At 40.5% G+C, this 26,320-nt stretch overlaps 1 long non-coding RNA gene across 1 annotated transcript; it reads right to left on the reverse strand.

The window, feature by feature from the left end:
- Window positions 1-1,120: 1,120 nt before the first annotated feature.
- On the reverse strand, window positions 1,121-26,320 carry Gm19784 (predicted gene, 19784). Its single transcript, NR_040461.1, has 5 exons — window positions 26,201-26,320; window positions 12,944-13,071; window positions 10,278-10,383; window positions 2,556-2,731; window positions 1,121-1,969 (listed from the first exon to the last, which is right to left on the reverse strand). It is a non-coding gene; the product is annotated as a predicted gene, 19784 (long non-coding RNA).

Here is a 26,320-nt window from a genome sequence, read left to right on the forward strand (position 1 = left end):
GCTTCTAATCTCAGTCTTCCTCCAGTGATACAGTTTCTTCAGCAAGGCTATGTCATTGAAACCTCTCCAAACACTGACACCGACTGGGGACCACGTGTTCAAAAGGCTGAGACTAAGGGGGACAATTTACATCCAAGCCACTACAAAGTAAAAGTGCACAGTTACAATCTTTGTTTCTATATTTTTAAAGATTAATTAAAACTTAAACTACCCTTTAAAAAGATAAACTTTGTTTAAAAAAAAACTTGTAAATTAAAAAATGTCACCTAAGGAAATTAACCAGTCCCAGGGTCTCCGCATCTCAATGAGCATGTATACAGTTGTGGATGTGGCTATATAATTAATTGTATCTCTAGATTTAGCTCTATCCTGGGCTTTTTTGATTTGGGTGGTGGAGACGTGTCTAAAAATATATGCCATAGTAAAAGGGTAAGATCCAGTGTGAAGCCCCACAGCTTCAAATTTTCTATTTTAACTGCATAAAACTTTACTGGTAGCAAATAATTACCCAACCTCACTTCCTTCTAAGGCAGGTAAATAATAGCAGTAATATATAATCCAGGATAAAAACCTTAATTAGGACTGTCATGTCTAAAGGTGTCAAAAACAAGCATATTGCTGATGTAAGGGGACCTTAGAAATAAACCTGTTGGTAATTCATATGAGGCATAGTTTTGGAGGTCTTTAGTGAAACTTTTCCAAAGACTACATAATAAGACTCTCCACATTTTCTATTGCTTTGCATATCTGGGTTCCCTATTGTTATTCCACATCCTCATTTTAATCTCATCATCTTTAGTTTTTTATTGTTTGTTCTTTCTTTTTACTCTGAATCGATCATAACACAGGAATAATGTATGATTTGAATTATTTTAATTTTGTTATACACAAATGTGCTGCTGAGATCTATTATCTATTTCATTGTGGCTAAATTATTCTTCAAGAAAGTGCCTAAAATTATCTTTAAAGGTATTTATATGAGAAAGACTTGACTTGTTTAAATTTTGATGGCCAGTATTCAATTAAAAGGGAGTTATTGAGCCACAGAGAAATTGAAGTAGCAATATTTAGCATGTAAGATGAGATTATAGGATTTAATTGAAGAAAGTTCTCTTTTTTTGTTTTAAAACTTACATTTATTTACTTCAGTGTCGGGTGTACACATACCATGGCATGTGTGTGGACGTCAGAGGACAACGTAAAAGACTCAACATGGCCATCATGGGAGTCAAGCTCAGGTCGTTGGACTTAGTAGCAAGCTCCTATACCTGCTGACCCATCTTGGCACTTTGCCCACGCTTTTTAGAAATGGGGTCTCATATGGCCAAGCCCCTGACGGCCTAGAGCTCACTATGAAGCTGAGGAACTCACCGTGCAGCTTAGGTTAGCCTCATACTCAGGGTAATCCTTGTGATTCTGCATTTCTGGGGTTACAGGGGTGAGCAGCCATGCCCAGCTATAGACCTCCTGCTCTACAGAAATAAGGATGTAAATAGTCAGGATTCACATGGTAATGCATAGATTTGGAGAGGAAAGGACGAGCTTATTCTTCCTCTTTTCTGTTCTCTGTGGAGTAGAAAAGGCTATCCAGTTAAAATTAGTTTGGGACAGGGAAGTATATATTGACAGGCATAAAGCATACTGTATTAAAGAGAATCCGAGGCGCGTTTGAAGGTCTACTCGTGGTTGGTGACTATGAGGGTTTTGTAGATGAACCATTTCAAATGTTTATTATCTGCATTGCGTCTGTGGAGAATCCGTAGTCCGTTGATGAAACTTGTACATCGACAAATACTACAGAGGAGGCTGGAGGAATCTCCATTCGTTCAACAAAGTAAGAGAACTTTCACGGGGAGGAGGCAAATACCAAACAAGCAGTAAAGCTAAAGGATTCAGGGGAATAGAAGAAGCCTTGGAGTCCGGGAATCCTCGAAGTAAACAAACAGCATCAAGGAGAGGAGGCTGTGGCCTGTTTGGGAGACAGATGTTGAATGTGGAACAATTTAGGAAAACACTGTATTCAGGCTGTACGATAACTATTGAAAGGACAGAGTTGGCCAGAGCCAGGCTGACTCCATGACAGAATGCATGTTTGGTGACTAGGCCTAAGTTTCTGTTTCCCAGACTGGAAAAGTTCAAAACAAAACAAAACAAAACAAAACAAAACAAAACAAAAACCCCACCCCTCACGGGTAGCCAATCAGGAACTGTCCTGCCATGTGATCTGAACCAAGCCTAAGCCAAGAATAGTTAATCAGCAATGATTCCTTAAAGCTGCCCAAATCCCCCAGAGCCTTAACCAATCACAAATATACCTGGTTATAGAGCCAACCAATCAAAGGAAAGAAAGGTAAAAGTCACCTGCCCCTAACCTAACAGACTTTAAACTGACCCTGCAAAGCACACTTCTCGATCTTCCATGGATGGTAGACCCCTGCAGGCTGGATCTCTGCAGAGTAAACACTCTTTTTATTGCATACTGTTTGAGTCTGGGGTATCATTCTTTGGAGAATCACAGACCCTAAAACTACAGAGTAAAGAGGAAGAGAGGAGACCTTTAAAGATGGGGACAATGCAGAACAGAGAGGAAGGCTTCTCTGTGGGCATATGCACTGACGCTGAGTCATTCAAGGCAATGTCGAAATGTAGATCGATGAAAATCTCCAGCCATCCGTTGCTTTTCCAGTAGATGAGGGGACACGGCCATCAGCACGGAGGATAATGACAAAGACTGCAAAGACAAATTGAATGGTGCCCGTTTTTATTTTTTCCTCATATAAGGATTATAGAAAAATCTCTGTTTAACGCTTGAGTAATGACTTTTTTGCAGTTCTAAGAAAACAAAGAACACAGATCTTATCTTCAGATGCTAGTGTACAACTTGATCAAAGTTTATGAAACACTCTCTTCTAACATTTAATAAAAGCAAAAAAAAAAAAAGCATATGAGATAATTTCAGGAAGATTAAGGATGTCACAGAATTGCTAGTAATGGCACTGTGTTTACCAAGGGACAAGTAGATGGCTGTCAAGAGTAATGATAAATAAAGCTCTTTGAGGACAAATATATTGCCAAGATCTTGCACCCAAGTGGGCTCAATTTAGGTGTTAATTTATGGAATAGCCTAGTAGTCTTAATCCTAAACTAGGATTGAGAAAGAGGGGCTCTTTGTTATGCCGGATTTAAGTAAAATGCTACTTACTGGCTTGCTCCATATGGCTTGCTAAGCTGCTCTCTCAGAGCACCGAGGTCTACTGGCCCAAGGGCGGAAGCTTCCACAGTGAACTGGCCCCTCCTACACCCATCATCAATCAAAATGTACCACAGGCTTGCCCACAGGCCAATTTTATGGGGATATTTTCTCAGTTCCCTGTTCCCGAATAAGCCAATGGCTTGTGTCAAATTGATAGAAAAAGTAGCCAGTACATGTACCAAGAACACAAAAGAAAAAGAGGAAGGGAGAGGGAAGAGTCATGGCCTAGATTCTGCTTTTGCCTCTTCTTAGTCCTGGCTCTGATGTCTTCAGAAGAGCTGTCTCACCAGGCCTTAGGCTGTGACTGTCCTCAAGGTTGAGTTTGTTTTATAGGTAAGCAGAATTAAGAACAAGTATAACATCTTTGTATTTTCTTTCTGTTTGTACCACTGATTGCCTTTGTTCTGATAACACAAGTGAGGGGAAACATTTTTTTTTGTCATTTTCCAAAAGTCTTATAATAAGGTTGTTTCTTCTCAATGAGAAGCAAAATGATGTTTTCAGCTTCTAAGAACAAAACTGTTGATACTGTTAATCATATTTTCAGTGAATTTATAAACAGTTGTAGAAAATTTTTATGTGTACAAGCTAATGCTTCTTTTTTTGCTTTTAGTAAAATTGGATATTGAGTTTTGTATGTGAATTGATTGCTAGATACTTAATTAACATGTTGTATGGTGGACTAATTTTTTATTATATTTTGATTTTCACTAGTATTTAATAAAAGTCCAATAATCTTTTTCTATTTTTGACATAGGCAATATGTAAAAGATGATAATTTCTATGTCTTCCTATTATTTATAGAGCTGTTTGTTTATTTATTTATTTATTTTGCCCTGGCTGGAATACCAGTTAAATGCTAAAGAGGAGTGTTGAAGGAAATCATTTGTACTTCATTCCTGATTTTATATGATTACTTAAAAAAAAAAACTATGTCTGCATCTTAATTTTTTCCACTGTGAAAAGATTATAGTAACAGTTCCTCATAGATGAGATTATATAAAAATTATATAAAATAATGACACAGAAGTTGATAAGACTTGTGTCTTATGCCCTGCTGCAACTTTAAACTGTAAGGATATCTGAATATGTGTAACAAAGTTTCAAGGAGACCAAACTTGCAAAGATCATGACCTTGAAGATGGACTCCAGAGAGTAAACGCTCTGTGCTTGGTGGTTGGAAAGCAGTTTTCTCTTAATCGAAGCATTTCTTCTTAGTGAGAAGAGAGGCTCATGAGAAACAGGAAACAAGCAAAATATACAAGTCCCAAGAAGCTGGTATTTCTCAGAGTCACAAGGCTCTTCCCAGAAACTACAGAAGGTGGCCACTTCAGGGTCCATCGCCTCAGCTGCTAGGAGTCTCACCTAGAGTCAGCCCCCATAGACTCCCAGAAGCCTCCCCAGCCCCAGATCTCCTGCTAGTCCCTGAGATACTCCCCACCAATTTCTGTTCTCTCTCCCACCGTCTTCTCCCCACACCTGATCCCCATTCCCCTCCTCACTCCCTCTCCCACCCAGTTCCCTCCATCCATCCACTTCTATTTTATTTCCCCTTCTGAGTGAGATACACACTTCCTCTCTTGGGCCTTCCTAATAACTTAGTTTATTTGGGTCTGTGGATTGTAGCATGGTTATTCTGTACATCATGGCTAATGTCCACTTATAGTGAATACAGATCATGCATGTCCTTTTTGGGTCTGCGTTACCTCACTCAGGATGATGTTTTCTGGTTCCATCCATTTGCCTAAAAAATTTAATAGCTGAGTAGTATCCCTTTGTGTAGGTGCACCATATTTTCTTTATCCATTCTTCAATTGAGGGACATCTAATTTTTGGCTACTAAGAATACAGTTCTATGAACATAGTTGAGCAAGTGTCCTTGTGGTGTAGTAGGCATCTTTTGGGTATATGCCCAAGAATGGTATAGCTGGGTATTAGGGGTAGACACATTCCCAGTTTTCTGAGAAACCACCAATTTGATTTCCAAAGTGATTGTACAACTTTGGACTTCCACCAGAAATAGTAGAGTGTTCCCCTTGCTCTACATCCTTGCCAGCACATGCTGCTCCTTGAGTTTTCGATTCTAGCCATTCTCATAGATGACAAGAACTTAAAGTCTCTGAAGAAAGAAATTGAGGACAATATCGGAAGATGGAAAGATCTCCAATGCTCATGAATTGGTAAGATTAGTATAGTAAAAATTGCTATCTTACCAAAAGCAATATCAGATTTAATACAATTCCTGTCAAAATTCCACTACAATTCTTTACAGACCTTGAAAGAGCAATAATCAACTTCACATGGGAAAAAAACAAAAACAGAAAACAAAAAAACAAACAAACAAAAAAAACAGGCTAGCGAAAATAATCCCATACAAATTTCAAGCTGTACTACAGCATTTTAATAAAAACAACATTGTGTTGGTATAAAAGCAGACAGTTTGATCAGTGGAATTGAATCAAAGACCCAGAAATAAGGCCACATGCCTCAGACTCTTGATTTTTGACAAAGAAGCCAAAACCATACAATGGAAAAAAAAGAAAACATTTTCAACAAATGATGCTGGACTAACTGAATGCCTACATGGAAAAGAATGCAAATAGATCTGTAATTATGACCCTTCACAAAACTCAAGTCCAAGTAGAACAAACAAAGACCTCAACGTAAAACTGGACACACTAAATCTAATAGACGAGAAAGTGGGAAATAGCCTTGAACACATTGACACCGGTGACAAATTCCTGAAGCGAACACCCATAGCTCAGGCTCTAAGGTCAACAATTAATCAGTGGGATCTCATGAAACTGAAAAGCTTCTGCAAGGCAAAGGACACCATCAATGCAAAGGACACCATCAATAGGACAAAATGGCAGCCTACGGAATGGGAAAAGATCTTCAACAACCCTCCATCCAGCAGAGGACGAATATCCCAAATATATAAAGAACTGAAGAAGTTAGACACCAACAAACTAAATTACCTAATTAAAAACGGAGTACAGAATTGAACAGAGAATTCTCAGCAGGGGAATCTCGAATGACTGAGAAACACTTAAAGAAATGTTCAAGGTTCCATCTTATACACAATGGCTAGAAAGTCAGTTTCAAGAGAACCCTGCCAAAGCAAAGCATTCTGAAGGTGCAGGGTGAGTGTTGACCCACAATTCATGCCTTGTTGTTTTTTTAATGTTTCCTGGATTTTAAATATATAGTTTCTCATGTGCTTATAAGAACAGACTTTCCTATTTCAAAAAGTCTCAGTCTCAAAAGAAATTATAATTCCAAAATAACTAAGAACTATTACAACAAAGGAAGAAAAGGTTCTAAACAAAGGAACAGCAGAAATGCTGACAGCTCTTAACTGCAAGTGTCAGCAACCATCAGCTCTCAGCTGACTTGTGTGCTGGGTACTTAAATCAACGCTATTGTCAAACACACAGTATCTGACAGGAAGAGAAAAGGAGGCAGTTCATATTCCCTGTACATGTGAGTGTACATGACTGGAGATGATCAGCGCTAAGTTGTGTGCACAGTTATAAATGAAAGCTTGACATCCCAGCAAAATAACTTCTTTCTGGTCTACACAATTGATGTTATGTCTCAGAAAACTCTTTCTTAGCTTAAAATTACTTCTCCTGATTTCTGTTCAAACTGTCTGCTCCTATAAAAGAGAGTTGTATAATTCTGAAATTAAAAACTGGTATTTACAAACAATGACTCAATGAATTTCATTTAAAAAAAGAAAATATAATAAAATAGGGATTAGAGCAAAGATATTTTATGATTAAAGCAAAAATAGGATTTTTTTCTTCCTCTAGTATCAATAAAAATGGGCAAACGGATGATGTCTCAGTTTGCACAAGCCCCAGATATGATGGTTCTAGACCCTTTCCTGGCTCCTTCCTCTGTTAGCAAAAGCTGACCCAATTTATTTAAATGTCTTCAGAAAATTAAAGGTCATGTGAGTTTGCCATCATATTACACTCGTGTTTCCATTGAAGACACAAGACTTGTACATTCATGAATCGGCAACTTGTCCCAGCACTTGGGAGGCAGAGGCAGGCAGATTTCTGAGTTCGAGGCCAGCCTGGTCTACAAAGTGAGTGCCAGGACAGCCAAGGCTACAGAGAAACCCTGTCTTGATAAAAAAAAAAAAAAAAAAAAAAAAAAAAACAAGAGAGAGAGAGAGAGAGAGAGAGAGAGAGAGAGAGAGAGAGAGAGGATACGTCATTATAGATTCTTAACACAATGGCAACTTCAACACTTTTTAATTGTATAAATTTTAAGCAATACGTTCGCCTTTAAGCCTGCTTTAATGCTTTATTCAAGAAATATTTGCTGATAAGTTCCCCCAAATTGTTACAAACAAAAGGCATTGTTGAATGCTAGACAGTAATTAAGAATAAGTGCAAGAATAGGTAAGATGGCAGCCACACAAGCCTACCAGCCTGAGTTTGATCACTGAGGATCCATGTAAGTTGGCAGGAAAACAAACACCACAAGTTGTTCTCTGATCCCTTGCCCGCATGCTGTGGTGTGTGCTCACCACACAGTAATATACAAAATCAGGAGTGAGGGGAGGAATCCTTTTGCTTCCCAGGGATATGATGCAAAAAATAGTTACTTCCTTCCTATATAGCCATTGTACTGGCAATGTGACACAGAAATTCTATAGTATCTGCTAATGAATGGGGAAAATGCAGTCCCTATTGAAGTTACCAATCAAACTGAGCTGAAGCAAGTTTCTGCTAAAAAGCATTAAGTCTAAGTCATTGGGAAAAGTAAATGTTATTTGAAGGAAACATGGCTTAAGTATTACCTTACAATAATAATCTTTTGGTTTTTTTTTCTATGAGCCTTACACACTCAATCTTTTACATCAGTAAGAAAACTATAGAATTCTCTGCCATGTCATTGTGTGTGAAGACTGATATAGTGATATTATTCATGTGTAGCCTAGAGAGAAATGGAATCCTGTTGACATCCCAAGTTGTAAAAATAAATGAGAAAGGGTAGGCAAGGCATTCTCACTATTGGCACACATGCACATCAAACCTTTTTCCCCCGAGATATGTCTCTATGTTAGTATTTCCAAGTATTGCCATATCAAAATGTCATAGTGCTGGTATGTCTATAAATGTTATAAAGTATTAGTCCTAATAGATCACTCAATGGCTTTATAAACTTTCTATTTCTCTTTAGGTCTTTTATAGCATGTATATATTTTCCAATCTTCAGATGCTAGTCCATCACTGAATGTTAGAAACCTAGAAGTCCTTGCATTTCTTCCTTACGCTGAAAATGATAACATGCAGCATTTCACCATTAATGCGATACTTGCTTTCATGTTCTGTAGTGTCTTTCCAGCTTGCTCATGCCAGAAAAGCCCTTCAGTTTTATCTAGCTCTCCAACTACTTCTTTTCTGTTTTTAGAAGACAAATTTTAATTTAGACAGTCCTTGAAGTTTCTTTCTTACTTGGAAAGTAATAATGTTATAATTCTGGCCGTTTCCTTTATGTCCACTCTTTGCAGTGAGCCAATATTTAATATCACATTATTTAAATCACACATGCGTGTATCATGGTGCCAACGTGGAGGTTAGGGGACAACCTGTGGTAATTGGTTCTCTTCTTGAACTATGTGAGTCCCAGGGATTGAACTCAGGTCATCAAGCTTGGTGGCTAGCACTCTCATGGGCTGAGCTATCGTTCTGGCCCTCATTTATTTTAAAGTAGTAAACCTTTCTTTCGTCATTCTTATCCCATTTTCTGTTTTCAGTTTGAAGAATTTGTGTTTGCTTTTATAAGTAAGGTGAATGACAAATTATCTTTTTATAGTACTTTGACTCTGGACATTTCATAAAGATCCCAGTGTGTTTTCTAAAAATTCATTACTATTCTCATTTCAATTGTCTGTGTTGGAGTTTCTTAGATAGAGGTTATATCTGAGTTTCTGTAACAATATAAAATTTTCTGGGTATCAGGGCTCAAAAGAATTTATAATTTGACTTAGAGGTCTATTCATTTCTAAAAGTTCAATCGGATTTCTTTCAGTATGTCTATCTGGTTCAATATGTCTATCTGGTTTCAATATGTCTATCTGGTTTCAATATGTCTATCTGGTTCTTCCTTCTTGTCCTACACTGCCTTCCTTAGATCAGAAGGTGGTTTGTATTCTCCTTGAATTCATTCAGAAGTTTGTTTTACCCTCTTTCATCTTGTTAAACTGCCTTATAATTATTACTTTTAGCTCTCTAACGTACTGCCCTTGGAATTCATTCCTGTGCAATTGGTGCCCTTTAAAGGATACTCACCTTTGATTTCTAACTTTTCTGGTATTTTGCACTGGTCCTTGCGCATCTGGAATTATTCTGTCAATTGAATTTTCTGCTTTATTTAATAGAACTATTTGTGATGTAGAAATAGACTGTAACAAGGTGGAAGTATCCTTCATAGACTCATGGCATAGTTCAGTAGCTAAGCCCTCAATCCACAAGCTGTGGTAGACCCAGCCCCTCAATAGCACTCTGAGAGTAAGTAGAATATTAACTATCAACCAACCACAGCTTACAGAGTCATCCACTATGAAAATAATCATAATAGTTAAAAACAGCTATCCCTTAAAGTTTAATCATTATTAAAAGGTAAGGAAACACAGATAGCTCACTGTGCACTAAAATACTGGACACTAAAGTAGAAAAGGAAGAAAATAGGCTATATTAGATTAAATGAGAAAAAAAAATCAAAGAGGAGAATGCAGGTGTGGAGAGGTGGGCTTCAAAATTGTTAGGATCCACAGAAAACCGCAGAAAGCTCTAGTAAGGAAGTAAAAAGGAAGAGGCAGGGAAGAAAGAGAGAGCAGGAGATGTAGGAACAGAGGGTAAGTCTACAGGTTGAGTGTGTGCGGGAGAGCAGAGACCACATGGGGGCAATGGATGCATAAGAACAACATAAGAAACAAAGCAAGACAGTGAATAGACAGGCATTCATGCAATATCAAAGACGGAGTGAAAATAAAGTAGAAAACCTTATAGCAGGCATTGTCTTCTTTGGCGATTGGATGTTTTGAATTACTCCTCTCTTTTATACTGTCTCCTGCAGCAACCTGCACCGTCAGTCACTCTTCTTCAAACCTGGACAAGTAGATTTAAATAGAGTTGTGAGTAGGCAGGGTCCCATTGAAATTCATACTACCCTTTGGATTGCATTTTTGTAGCCCTGGACATGGAACGGTGCTTGTTTGTTTGTTTGTTTGTTTTGTTTTTTGAGACAGGGTTTCTCTGCATGGCCTTGGCTGTCCTGGAACTCACTTTGTAGACCAGGCTGTCCTCGAACTCAGAAATCTGCCTGCCTCTGCCTCCTGAGTGCTGGGATTAAAGGCGTGCGCCACCACGCTGGGCTGGAACGGTGCTTTTTTAATAGCTCCCTCTCATTCTTGTCCCCGCATTTGCTGGATGTTCACACTTTCTTGCTCTGGGTTCTAAGTCCGAGGCTCTGTGAGGCACATCCATCCACACTACTGCTTGCCTCTCACAGCAGAGCTATGGCTGCCTCCATTGGCATTAGCAGCCTGGCGTGTTTTCATAGTTTCCAATATCAGGCATGTTCTCATGTGGTGATTATGTGTTCTGGTGTGACTGCGGCACACTTCCCAGTTCATAGCTGTTACACACCCAGGGGATCATGGACTGCTTTCTACCCCCACCCCATCCCCACCTCCACCCCCATCCCCACCCCCACCCCCACCCCCACCCCCACCCGCGGCACTCCCTCCAGGAACCTCATCTCCGCATCCTGTGCTGACTCCACATCTCGCTGTCTGCAGTGCTGCACCCCTGTAGCCCTATCTTTTTCCTACCCCTCTTTAGTTCACTGTTCCCACAACACTGTTGTGAGTAGGAAAGAGTAAGCACCTCCCGGAAGTTTCTACTTCCAGATCCCATCCAGAACTTCATGGTACAGATGGCCATGGGCTTCTCTGTGGACATCTCATCTGGTGTGGTTCTTTCATTCGCAGCTATTACCTTTGCAGGACAAGAGATTCATGTGTATCATCCCAACCAAGGGTGACCTAGCCTCTCACCCTACCCAGAAGCCCTCTGATGTTTTTTTATATTTTTGAGTGAGATTTTTCAGCTACAGACTTTGGAAGAGTTCAATTAAAGTTCTGTTTGACTTCTTTGTCCCCTTTTATTGAAAATAGATTTTTCCCTCATAGAATAAAATATCCTAATTATAAGTCCCCCCCTCCTCCTACTCCTCTCTGCTCCTCCTCACCTCCCCTCCCATCCAGATCTACTCCTCTTCTCTCTCTCATTGGAAAACAGACTCCTAAGGGACAGTAATAAAGTGTAATAAGAGAAAACAAAAACAAATGCATTGGCACTGGAGAAGACAAATGAAGAGAAGGAAAAGCGCCCACGAGAAAGCACAAGAAACAAACTCACTTGTTGGCACCCTCTGGGATCTTATGAAAACACTACCCTGGAAGCCATACTGTACACGCAAAGGACCTATTATAGACCCATTGCAGGCCCTGTGCACGCTGCCTCAGTCTCTGTGAGTTCATATGTGCTTTGACCATGTTGATTTAGAGAGCCTTGACTCCTTGGTGTCCTCCATCCCCTCTGGTTCTTGCATCCTTTCTGCCTTCTCTTCCACAGGGTCCCCTGAGCCCCAAGGAAAGAGATTGGATGGAGACATCCAAGGGAGTGTTTCAAAGTTCCTCACTCTCTGCATAAAGTCTGACTGGAGGTGTCTGTATTTCTTTGATCCTATCTGCTGCTGCAGGAAGCTTCTCTCATGATATGAGTATAGCAGAGCACCGTTAGGACTCATTCTGTTGCTCTTTGTTTTGTTTTAGAACAGTGGTGTTTGGTGGAACCTATCTAGTCTCTGGTTCTTGGTCACCCAAGCAAGTCTGCGTATGAATTCCATCTCATGAAGTGGGCCTTAAGTCAAATGAGAAATTTTGTTATACTTTTAGTTGTGAGCCTAGCCTTTAACAGCTGAGCCATCTCTCCAGCCCCAGATAATTTCTTAAAAGCTGATTTGAAAGTTTTTCTTGGGGGTGATGGTAGATTTTTATTATAGATTTAATTTTCTTCTCCACCTATAACAGAATGATCCATCAGTGAGTCCCATCTACTTTCTTGTGTAATATAATCTCTTTCTACTTTGACGGTGAATACCGACTCTTGTCCCTCCTGGCCCTCAGAAGTTGTTATTGTTACCAGGAGTAAATTCTATTATCTTCAGCTCTCTGCCTAGACAGCTTTGTTCTCTCAGGTTCTCTGACCCACAGGCTCAAGCTGCCATGCTCTCTCTGAACTCCTTGAACTCTGGATTCTGTTTCCTTGATTGATAAAAACCACAAAGCTCTGTTTCTTTCCATCTGGCTGTTTAGAAACTCTGCTCTGGGACACTTATGTGTTTATGATCACAATCCTATCCACCTACTGTCCAAGGTCTCAAAGCATTGTTTTATAGATTCTAATGTTCTAGTTCTATAGGTATTAATTATTCACATACAGAAACAAAACTCTTTCATGATTTTATCTCGAACGTAAAAAAAAATCTTGGAAGGACTCAAAATACTTGGACAGATAAAATGTCCAAAGACTTTATCTTCATTTTTCTTCATTTGAAGTACAGAAGGTTCAGAACGGAACCCAATTTCTATTAACCCCTCACCATTGTATAGCTTTGGCACCACTCAGTACATCCTGTACTGTCAGGGCTGCTGTGGCTTCTCTTCACCTCTGTGATGTGCCTGTTATTCTCCGTCCAATACATCTTGCCTTCCACCTCTTCCCTTTGTCCTGTGGAAGGAAGGCGCTCCTTTAAAAGCAAGCTTTCCTCAATAGACGCAATCCAATCTTAATCTTTCCTCACTCGTGTAGAAGTCATGTCTCCCCCTCAGCAAGTTACTAAAGCTTTCCAGAAAGTTCCAGGGTCCTCTCTGCCTACCATGTGCAGGTGCAGTTTCAACTCTGATTCTGAGGCAGTTTCTGTCTGTCCTCATTCTTTTTCTGGGAGGATTTTTACTTTCTATGTTTCCCATCTCATCTTACCTTCTGTAAAACCTCTATCAGTATTGTATCTGCTTCTGTTACTTTATCCAGAATTTATGTGTCTTTTACCTGTAGGTATGTATGTATATATCTGCAGGATTCATGCACACTGTGGTGCATTATTGCATATCACCTAATGTTCTGTGACTGCACTAGACCTCACTGCCCTATTTTGTAAAGATAATGAAATTATAACTGCTTATCCTGCCTCATCTTTCAGTTCCAATAGTATGTCTTTCTATGATTTTTAAATTGGTATATTCAAGATGACCTTGATGATGATATATCAATGAATACAGGTATGAAGCCACTATAGAATGGAATATCTATGTTCACATGTATATATATATATCTGTGTATATATATATATATATATGTGCATACACATACATTTATAGTATGTGGGAAATTATTTAATATTGATCTATAACATAGCTGGACACTATGCAGACAGTAATTATACACTTGTCAGTCACAGAGAAACAAACGGAATGTGTCTGGGGAAATAAACCTCAAAGTTCTACACTAAACATGTAAATTCTTAATAAAATCAAAAATGTTTAAAACCCAATAATAAGTCATTCAGGTATGAGAAGAGTATTTATAATTGCACAATGCCCCCAAACAGAAAGAAAGTAATTGCCAGCAACGGTGGCAGGAGATGTTTTTAGAGACAAGATAAGGCAGCCTTCCCAGATGCACTTTTTTTTTCCCCCATTGGAAGAGAAATATTCTTCTACTTGCTCAGCGAAACAGACCTTATAGAATAACAGAGTCTCTTATCTCCAGCCACAGCTTGTGGGGCCGTGAAGTCTAGAATTCCAGCGCCGGTTGGTCCCGAATTGTAATGCGGATGTGCATTTAACCTTGTGATACAACCAGTGAGGAGGATGAAAACGATGCCCAGCAGCTGAGGTGACCAAGCTCCCTGCACTTGGTAGAAAGACAACCTACAGGCTACAAGGGGTTCATCATCCGTAAGGTCGTGCTTATAACAAGGAGCCCAGTGCTGTGTACTGTTTGTTTTCCTAAGAATATGTGCATGCTCCCTAGAGCAAACAAAGATTTTTAGCTTCCACCCTTGTCAGAAACAGGTGGTGTTGTTAGTCAGTGTGTGTGTGTGTGTGTGTGTGTGTGTGTGTGTGTGTGTGTGTGTGAGAAAGGATATAGCTAAGTCAGCACACAAAAAAAAACCCAGTAGAATTTTCCTTGCTGCTTTAATGGTGTTTTATTGTAGAAACTAAAACATAATGCCTGAGTGGGACAGGAACCAAACAATCTCACCTTGGGACTGATAAAATGGCACAGTGGATAGAGGAGCTTGCACACAGACCTGAGGATGTGAGTTTCACCCCTGGATCCCTCAAGATGGCAGAATAAACTGATTCCTGAGAATTGGACCTAAGGAGCCAACAGCAAACCTAGGCATGATCCCACCAAAGCTCACTCCCTGCTCACTCCAAGGAACCCACGAGTCGATGGGGCTTCCTTACAGACCTTAGGTGAGTGGCTACTTTCAGGGCTATGGGTGTTCCCCCTCTAACAGGCCACACCTAGAAAACCGTAAAGATGAAACACACACATGCACACACACATGTGCGGGCATGCACAGTCATGTGTGCGTGCACACATGTTTTTAAACCTCTCTTTTGACAAAGTCTAAAATAATTATTCCTCATCTGTAAGTAGCACTTCCTGGATTCTTACAACAAAATTACCTGTTGACAATGACATATGTCTATACCTAAAGACGTGTGTTTGTGCAAATGTCCCTGGGGGTTAATAAAAATCAGCTGAAACTCAGTAAGAATTAAGACACACCTACTGAATTATTTTGTGGGTAAAAGAGAATTAAATGTTGAGTATTTAGGAACAGTAATATGTAAAACCACATATGACATAGATTTAAATCAAACACAAACATATATAATAACAACACAAAGCCTTGATTTTTTGGTCTCCTCCCTGAACCCAGAATGAGAGAAGAAAGGTTCTGACGATTTCTTTGTTTTTCATGGGGTTGCTATGGCAGAATCCCTCCACAACCTAGAAGGTAGCAGTTCCATTGCACACAGCAGCATCTCTGTTGAGTTTCTGAGGAGTCAGAAAACATTGCTGATTCTTCTTGTACCAGAATAGTCATTGCTACATTGAGTTTCTGATTAACTGTTGGGAGACCACTACCTCTGTTCTAGTTTGTTTCTTTGTTACTGTGATAAAACACAAACCGACACAGGGGAAGAAAGGGTTTCAATTATCTTATAGGTCCACCACTAAGGAAAGCCAAGGCAGGAACCTGGAGGCAGGAACTGAAACAGACACTGTGGACCAACACTGCTTACTAGCTTAAGCCTGTGGCTTGCTCAGCCTGTTTTCTCACATATCCCAAGAGCTCCTGCCCAGGCATGACACTGGCCACCATGGGATGGACCCTCCCATGACAATCATAAACAGAGAAAGTACTCCACAGGCATGCCTACAGACAAACCTGATCTGATAAAACTCTTCAGTTAAGATTATCTTTTTTCCTGGTGACAAATTGACAAAAACTAACTAGGAAAACCTCCTAAATTATTTTTCTTAGTACTATCCTCTCAAGTAAAAATATGTCTAAGCCTATCATGACAAAATAGATGGTGTTATACATAAATATTAACATAAAAGTAAAGCTAGCACATTTCTGTTGCCTTTAACTCAAAGGAAAATTTAAAGACAGTTGTTCAATCTAATTTTCCTTCTGAACACTATATAAATATATATATATATATATATATATATATATATATATATATATATATATATATATATATTGTGTGTGTGTGTGTTTCAGTCAGTTCCCTTTAACAGGGCCACTGAGACTGCTTGGTGGGTAAAAGTCTTGGTTGTATAAGACTTGCCATTGACTCGAGACTCGAGCCCCGGGCTACCTTGCCAGCAGAGTCTTGCCCAACACCCGCAAGGGTCCACACGGGACTCCCCACGGGACCCTAAGACCTCTGGTGAGTGGACTACAGTGCCTGCCCCAATCCAATCGCGCGGAACTTGAGACTGCGGTACATAGGGAAGCAGGCTACCCGGGCCTGATCTGGGGCACAAGTCCCTTCCGCTCGACTCGAGACTCGAGCCCCGGGCTACCTTGCCAGCAGAGTCTTGCCCAACACCCGCAAGGGTCCACACGGGACTCCCCACGGGACCCTAAGACCTCTGGTGAGTGGATCACAGTGCCTGCCCCAATCCAATCGCGCGGAACTTGAGACTGCGGTACATAGGGAAGCAGGCTACCCGGGCCTGATCTGGGGCACAAGTCCCTTCCGCTCGACTCGAGACTCGAGCCCCTGGCTACCTTGCCAGCAGAGTCTTGCCCAACACCCGCAAGGGTCCACACGGGACTCCCCACAGGACCCTAAGACCTCTGGTGAGTGGACTACAGTGCCTGCCCCAATCCAATCGCGCGGAACTTGAGACTGCGGTACATAGGGAAGCAGGCTACCCGGGCCTGATCTGGGGCACAAGTCCCTTCCGCTCGACTCGAGACTCGAGCCCCGGGCTACCTTGCCAGCAGAGTCTTGCCCAACACCCGCAAGGGTCCACACGGGACTCCCCACGGGACCCTAAGACCTCTGGTGAGTGGATCACAGTGCCTGCCCCAATCCAATCGCGTGGAACTTGAGACTGCGGTACATAGGGAAGCAGGCTACCCGGGCTTGATCTGGGGCACAAACCCCTTCCACTCCACTTGAGCCCCGGCTACCTTGCCAGCTGAGTCGCCTGACACCCGCAAGGGCCCACACAGGATTCCACACGTGATCCTAAGACCTCTAGTGAGTGGAACACAACTTCTGCCAGGAGTCTGGTTCGAACACCAGATATCTGGGTACCTGCCTTGCAAGAAGAGAGCTTGCCTGCAGAGAATACTCTGCCCACTGAAACTAAGGAGAGAGCTACCCTCCAGGTCTGCTCATAGAGACTAACAGAGTCACCTGAAGAACAAGCTCTTAACAGTGACAACTAAAACAGCTAGCTTCAGAGATTACCAGATGGCGAAAGGCAAACGTAAGAATCCTACTAACAGAAATCAAGACCACTCACCATCATCAGAACGCAGCACTCCCACCCCACCTAGTCCTGGGCACCCCAACACAACCGAAAATCTAGACCCAGATTTAAAAACATTTCTCATGATGATGATAGAGGACATCAAGAAGGACTTTCATAAGTCACTTAAAGATTTACAGGAGAGCACTGCTAAAGAGTTACAGGCTCTTAAAGAAAAGCAGGAAAACACAGCCAAACAGGTGATGGAAATGAACAAAACCATACTAGAACTAAAAGGGGAAGTAGACACAATAAAGAAAACCCAAAGCGAGGCAACGCTGGAGATAGAAACCCTAGGAAAGAGATCTGGAACCATAGATGTGAGCATCAGCAACAGAATACAAGAAATGGAAGAGAGAATCTCAGGTGCAGAAGATTCCATAGAGAACATCGACACAACAGTCAAAGAAAATACAAAATGCAAAAGGATCCTAACTCAAAACATCCAGGTAATCCAGGACACAATGAGAAGACCAAACCTACGGATAATAGGAATTGATGAGAATGAAGATTTTCAACTTAAAGGGCCAGCTAATATCTTCAACAAAATAATAGAAGAAAACTTCCCAAACATAAAAAAAGAGATGCCCATGATCATACAAGAAGCATACAGAACTCCAAATAGACTGGACCAGAAAAGAAATTCCTCCCGACACATAATAATCAGAACAACAAATGCACTAAATAAAGATAGAATATTAAAAGCAGTAAGGGAGAAAGGTCAAGTAACATATAAAGGAAGGCCTATCAGAATTACACCAGACTTTTCACCAGAGACTATGAAAGCCAGAAGAGCCTGGACAGATGTTATACAGACACTAAGAGAACACAAATGCCAGCCCAGGCTACTATACCCGGCCAAACTCTCAATTACCATAGATGGAGAAACCAAAGTATTCCACGACAAAACCAAGTTCACACAATATCTTTCCACGAATCCAGCCCTTCAAAGGATAATAACAGAAAGGAAGCAATACAAGGACGGAAATCACGCCCTAGAACAACCAAGAAAGTAATCATTCAACAAACCAAAAAGAAGACAGCCACAAGAACAGAATGCCAACTCTAACAACAAAAATAAAAGGGAGCAACAATTACTTTTCCTTAATATCTCTTAATATCAATGGACTCAATTCCCCAATAAAAAGACATAGACTAACAGACTGGCTACACAAACAGGACCCAACATTCTGCTGCTTACAGGAAACCCATCTCAGGGAAAAAGACAGACACTACCTCAGAATGAAAGGCTGGAAAACAATTTTCCAAGCAAATGGACTGAAGAAACAAGCTGGAGTAGCCATTTTAATATCGGATAAAATCGACTTCCAACCCAAAGTTATCAAAAAAGACAAGGAGGGACACTTCATACTCATCAAAGGTAAAATCCTCCAAGAGGAACTCTCAATTCTGAATATCTACGCACCAAATGCAAGGGCAGCCACATTCATTAGAGACACTTTAGTAAAGCTCAAAGCATACATTGCACCTCACACAATAATAGTGGGAGACTTCAACACACCACTTTCTTCAAAGGACAGATCGTGGAAACAGAAACTAAACAGGGACACAGTGAAACTAACAGAAGTTATGAAACAAATGGACCTGACAGATATCTACAGAACATTTTATCCTAAAACAAAAGGATATACCTTCTTCTCAGCACCTCACGGGACCTTCTCCAAAATTGACCATATAATTGGTCACAAAACAGGCCTCAATAGATACAAAAATATTGAAATTGTCCCATGTATCCTATCAGACCACCATGGCCTAAGACTGATCTTCAATAACAACATAAATAATGGAAAGCCAACATTCACGTGGAAACTGAATAACACTCTTCTCAATGATACCTTGGTCAAGGAAGGAATAAAGAAAGAAATTAAAGACTTTTTAGAGTTTAATGAAAATGAAGCCACAACGTACCCAAACCTATGGGACACAATGAAAGCATTTCTAAGAGGGAAACTCATAGCGCTGAGTGCCTCCAAGAAGAAACGGGAGACAGCACATACTAGCAGCTTGACAACACATCTAAAAGCCCTAGAAAAAAAGGAAGCAAATTCACCCAAGAGGAGTAGACGGCAGGAAATAATCAAACTCAGGGGTGAAATCAACCAAGTGGAAACAAGAAGAACTATTCAAAGAATTAACCAAACGAGGAGTTGGTTCTTTGAGAAAATCAACAAGATAGATAAACCCTTAGCTAGACTCACTAAAGGGCACAGGGACAAAATCCTAATTAACAAAATCAGAAATGAAAAGGGAGACATAACAACAGATCCTGAAGAAATCCAAAACACCATCAGATCCTTCTACAAAAGGCTATACTCAACAAAACTGGAAAACCTGGACGAAATGGACAAATTTCTGGACAGATACCAGGTACCAAAGTTGAATCAGGATCAAGTTGACCATCTAAACAGTCCCATATCACCTAAAGAAATAGAAGCAGTTATTAATAGTCTCCCAACCAAAAAAAGCCCAGGACCAGATGGGTTTAGTGCAGAGTTCTATCAGACCTTCAAAGAAGATCTAATTCCAATTCTGCACAAACTATTTCACAAAATAGAAGTAGAAGGTACTCTACCCAACTCATTTTATGAAGCCATTATTACTCTGATACCTAAACCACAGAAAGATCCAACAAAGATAGAGAACTTCAGACCAATTTCTCTTATGAATATCGATGCAAAAATCCTCAATAAAATTCTCGCTAACCGAATCCAAGAACACATTAAAGCAATCATCCATCCTGACCAAGTAGGTTTTATTCCAGGGATGCAGGGATGGTTTAATATACGAAAATCCATCAATGTAATCCATTATATAAACAAACTCAAAGACAAAAACCACATGATCATCTCGTTAGATGCAGAAAAAGCATTTGACAAGATCCAACACCCATTCATGATAAAAGTTTTGGAAAGATCAGGAATTCAAGGCCCATACCTAAACATGATAAAAGCAATCTACAGCAAACCAGTAGCCAACATCAAAGTAAATGGAGAGAAGCTGGAAGCAATCCCACTAAAATCAGGGACTAGACAAGGCTGCCCACTTTCTCCCTACCTTTTCAACATAGTACTTGAAGTATTAGCCAGAGCAATTCGACAACAAAAGGAGATCAAGGGGATACAAATTGGAAAAGAGGAAGTCAAAATATCACTTTTTGCAGATGATATGATAGTATATATAAGTGACCCTAAAAATTCTACCAGAGAACTCCTAAACCTGATAAACAGCTTCGGTGAAGTAGCTGGATATAAAATAAACTCAAACAAGTCAATGGCCTTTCTCTATACAAAGAATAAACAGGCTGAGAAAGAAATTAGGGAAACAACACCCTTCTCAATAGTCACAAATAATATAAAATATCTTGGCGTGACTCTAACTAAGGAGGTGAAAGATCTGTATGATAAAAACTTCAAATCTCTGAAGAAAGAAATTAAAGAAGATCTCAGAAGATGGAAAGATCTCCCATGCTCATGGATTGGCAGGATCAACATTGTAAAAATGGCTATCTTGCCAAAAGCAATCTACAGATTCAATGCAATCCCCATCAAAATTCCAACTCAATTCTTCAACGAATTGGAAGGAGCAATTTGCAAATTTGTCTGGAATAACAAAAAACCTAGGATAGCAAAAAGTCTTCTCAAGGATAAAAGAACTTCTGGCGGAATCACCATGCCAGACCTAAAGCTTTACTACAGAGCAATTGTGATAAAAACTGCATGGTACTGGTATAGAGACAGACAAGTAGACCAATGGAATAGAATTGAAGATCCAGAAATGAACCCACACACCTATGGTCACTTGATCTTCGACAAGGGAGCTAAAACCATCCAGTGGAAGAAAGACAGCATTTTCAACAATTGGTGCTGGCACAACTGGTTGTTATCGTGTAGAAGAATGCGAATCGATCCATACTTATCTCCTTGTACTAAGGTCAAATCTAAGTGGATCAAGGAACTTTACATAAAACCAGAGACACTGAAACTTATAGAGGAGAAAGTGGGGAAAAGCCTTGAAGATATGGGCACAGGGGAAAAATTCCTGAACAGAACAGCAATGGCTTGTGCTGTAAGATCGAGAATCGACAAATGGGACCTAATGAAACTCCAAAGTTTCTGCAAGGCAAAAGACACCGTCAATAAGACAAAAAGACCACCAACAGATTGGGAAAGGATCTTTACCTATCCTAAATCAGATAGGGGACTAATATCCAACATATATAAAGAACTCAAGAAGGTGGACTTCAGAAAATCAAATAACCCCATTAAAAAATGGGGCTCAGAACTGAACAAAGAATTCTCACCTGAGGAATACCGAATGGCAGAGAAGCACTTGAAAAAATGTTCAACATCCTTAATCATCAGGGAAATGCAAATCAAAACAACCCTGAGATTCCACCTCACACCAGTCAGAATGGCTAAGATCAAAAATTCAGGTGACAGCAGATGCTGGCGAGGATGTGGAGAAAGAGGAACACTCCTCCATTGTTGGTGGGAGTGCAGGCTTGTACAACCACTCTGGAAATCAGTCTGGCGGTTCCTCAGAAAACTGGACATAGTACTACCGGAGGATCCAGCAATACCTCTCCTGGGCATATATCCAGAAGATGCCCCAACAGGTAAGAAGGACACATGCTCCACTATGTTCATAGCAGCCTTATTTATAATAGCCAGAAGCTGGAAAGAACCTAGATGCCCCTCAACAGAGGAATGGATACAGAAAATGTGGTACATCTACACAATGGAGTACTACTCAGCTATTAAAAAGAATGAATTTATGAAATTCCTAGCCAAATGGATGGACCTGGAGGGCATCATCCTGAGTGAGGTAACACATTCACAAAGAAACTCACACAATATGTATTCACTGATAAGTGGATATTAGCCCCAAACCTAGGATACCCAAGATATAAGATATAATTTGCTAAACACATGAAACTCAAGGAGAATGAAGACTGAAGTGTGGACACTATGCCCCTCCTTAGATTTGGGAACAAAACACCCATGGAAGGAGTTACAGAGACGGAGTTTGGAGCTGAGATGAAAGGATGGACCATGTAGAGACTGCCATAGCCAGGGATCCACCCCATAATCAGCATCCAAACGCTGACACCATTGCATACACTAGCAAGATTTTATTGAAAGGACGCAGATGTAGCTGTCTCTTGTGAGACTATGCCGGGGCCCAGCAAACACAGAAGTGGATGCTCACAGTCAGCTAATGGATGGATCATAGGGCTCCCAATGGAGGAGCTAGAGAAAGTAGCCAAGGAGCTAAAGGGATCTGCAACCCTATAGGTGGAACAACATTATGAGCTAACCAGTACCCCGGAGCTCTTGACTCTAGCTGCATATATATCAAAAGATGGCCTAGTCGGCCATCACTGGAAAGAGAGGCCCATTGGACTTGCAAACTTTATATGCCCCAGTACAGGGGAATACCAGGGCCAAAAAGGGGGAGTGGGTGGGCAGGGGAGTGGGGGTGGGTGGATATGGGGGAATTTTGGTATAGCATTGGAAATGTAAATGAGTTAAATACCTAATAAAAAATGGAAAAAAAAAAAAAAAAAAAAAAAGACTTGCCATTGAGTTTGATGCACGGAATCCATACAAAGGTGGGAGGAACAATCTGACTGCACAAAATCTTCTGATTTCAAACCTTTCCTCAAAGCATGTAAATACCCACAATTATACATGCATAACCAGGATAATAAAGTTTAAATTCCATTCAACAAATAAAGATGTTAACTTCCCTTTTTCTAAGCCCAAATATGCTTTTTTTTTATGGTAGCCTATGGGCAATCTGCAAAAAAGAACCTGTCCATTTTGTCTAGTAGCAGAAAATGTATGTGATTTTTTTATTTAACACACATATAAATTCTGTTCTCATCCCTTTAAATTTTTATCTCATGAAGGAAATCATGTATAAATATACATTTTGGCTATATACAATTATTTTTAAAAATCTTCTCTCCTGCTATCTTATCCCAAAGATGAAGTATTTTGTATGACTAGTAGCTCATATTTGTTTTTGACAACTTCATACACTGGCAATTAAGAAACTGGAGAATCTTGAAATTGTTCTATATTTAAATTATCCCTATGAAGATATTACTTGGTAGAGGATTTCATTAATGTTCACACCATTTTCAAAGCCAAATTCATTCACAGAATGATCCGACTGGAAACCTGGATGATTCATCATCAAAGTTCAAGTGGCACCTTATAAGAAACTACACCATCTGGGTCCCAGCTGCTGCGGCAGCTCTGTTGGCGGACAGAGCTATTAAGGTCTCAGTCCCCACCCACCCACCCACCCACCCCCATGTCTGAATGGCTCTCTGAGCAAAGTGGAGGCTTCATTTTCTCTGTCTGATTTTTTCTAGAGAGTATCTGTGAGCTCAGGTGCCTGGCCTTGTCTGGAAAATGACCTGGTACAGAGCTCTCTGCAAGGGCTGCAAATCAGCTCCCAAGTCCTGATCTGGTGCCCCACCTACATGATAATTAGGTTCTGTATTGTGACCAATCAACCTTTCCCACACATATGATAATTAGGTACCATGCTATGAATAATTAGCCGTTTCCACCGGTGCCCTTGAAAGCCCTTATATGCCCGATCCGTGGAATGATAAGGCAGAGTTGTCTCACTGCAGTGGTCTCCAGAAGTCCTTCCATCACACTCATGGCTGTCCAAAACCTGCTCAAAGTGCTTCTGCTCCCTTTGTCCTCTCAGGCTGATAGCTAACGACCCCTAAGGAGAAGGGCAAGCCACACAGCTCTACAAGGAAAAAAGATACCAACAAGAAGACAGAGCACAGCTCTAACTGTTTTTGTAGTAAGACAGGACATAAATCATGGGCTAGAAAGGAGGAATGGTTGTGCAAACTAGAAGAGGTACTAAGACTGAAGATGGTCCTCGGTCTTGCTGTGGCTTAGAGAGATATCTTCTGAACCTAGCAAAACCAATGAATTTTTGAGGCTTTCTTACAGAGCTTAGGTGAATGGCTACTTTCAGGGGCATGAGTGGCCTCCTCTCTAACAGGTCACATCTGGAAATAAAATAAAAGCCCACGCTAGTGAGTCTGACCACACACTCAGAATGACAACCCTCAGCTCGGCTGCTTCAGACAGCACCACACCATTCAGTCAGAAGACTATCGGCCTGCCCTTCACAAGTGCTGTGAGCCAGTCCTGCAGAAGTAGAAGAGTAATCAGGAGTTTCACTTGAAAGGGCTCTTAAAATCAACAGGCTTTTGATGAGGCCTTGGATTCACTTCTGTGCACTTATGTTTCTATACTGCATATAAACAAATTTGCTAATTTATACTGTCATATTTTAAGATTGTTATTATACCCAGGTACCCAAGTTAAAGGTACTTGTATCAATTGTGCTACTTAACAATTTTTTTTTCCACTTTGTACCAGACGTCTCATCTACCAAATGAGCAAATACAGCCTGGGTGTACTGAATAGCACAGAGATGAAATAGCTAAGGGGAATCCCAAGACAGGTTTTGGTAAGGGTAAAATGTCTGTTCTTTGCTGAGTTTCTAGTACATGCTAAGTAGTATGTTTGAATAGAAATATCATGTTCCAAATCACAGGTAAATGCTATTCAGAAATCCCATACTTTCTAATTATTTACCTTTAAAAAAATAGGAGTTTTTCCCTGGACAAGTCTTGATTCACTAAGAGTGAATTCTAAAGACATATAATCCCCATTAGAAACTTAAGTGAGAGATAAAGTTTAGAGCTGTGAAGAAAGGATGGACCATCTAAAGACTGCCATATCCAGGGATCCATCCCATAATCAGCATCCAAACGCTGACACCATTGCATACACTAGCAAGATTTTGCTGAAAGGACCCAGATTTAGCTGTCTCTTGTGAGACAATGCCGGGGCCTAGCAAACACAGAAGTGGATGCTCACAGTCAGCTATTGGATGGATCACAGGGCCCCCAATGGAGGAGCTAGAGAAAGTACCCAAGGAGCTAAAGAGATCTGCAACCCTATAGGTGGAACAACATTATGAACTAACCAGTACCCCAGAGCTATTGACTCTAGCTGCATATGTATCAAAAGATGGCCTAGTCGGCCATCACTGGAAAGGGAGGCCCATTGGACTTGCAAACTTTATATGCCCCAGTACAGGGGAACACCAGGGCCAAAAAGTGGGAGTGGGTGGGTAGGGGAGTGGGGGGGGGAGTGTATTGGGGACTTTTTGGATAGCATTGGAAATGTAAATGAGGAAAATTCCTAATAAAAAAATTAATTCTAAAAAAAAAAAGAAACTTAAGTGAGTAGTATTTCACACACAAAAGGCAACCCTTATTTTTATAGTAACATCCATTTTATAATACTGTTCTCAGCAAGTAAAATTTAATGAGGATAAGCAAAACTATGGGGGGGTGGAGAGGAGTGTTTTTAAAAATCAAGAGCTGGAGAACTGGCTCAATGGTTAAGAGTTCTTGCTGCTCTTCCAGGGGCTCTGGTTCAGTTACCAACACTAACACTGGGAGGCTCACAGCCACCTATAACTATGGCAACAGAGAACCCAACACCTTCTTCAGAATGCTCCCCAACCCTCCATGAGAGGTATACACATTATCAAAGATATTTGAAAGAACTATGGATATTATTAGATCTAAAGAGGTACTTTGGGAGATATATTTGTATAGGTGTTATCTTAGGTTTTCATTGCTGTGAACAGACACCATGACCAAGGCAACTCTTAAAAGGACAACATTTAATCAGGGCTGACTTACAGGTTCAGAAATTCAGTCCATTATCATCATGGCAGGAAGTATGGCAGCAATCCAGACAGACATAGTGCTACAGAAGGAGCTGAGAGCTCATCTTTATCCAAAGAAAGCCAGGAACAGACT

Source organism: Mus musculus, chromosome 18 (genome assembly GCF_000001635.26).
Source record: "Mus musculus strain C57BL/6J chromosome 18, GRCm38.p6 C57BL/6J".
Taxonomy (NCBI): Eukaryota; Metazoa; Chordata; class Mammalia; order Rodentia; family Muridae; genus Mus; species Mus musculus.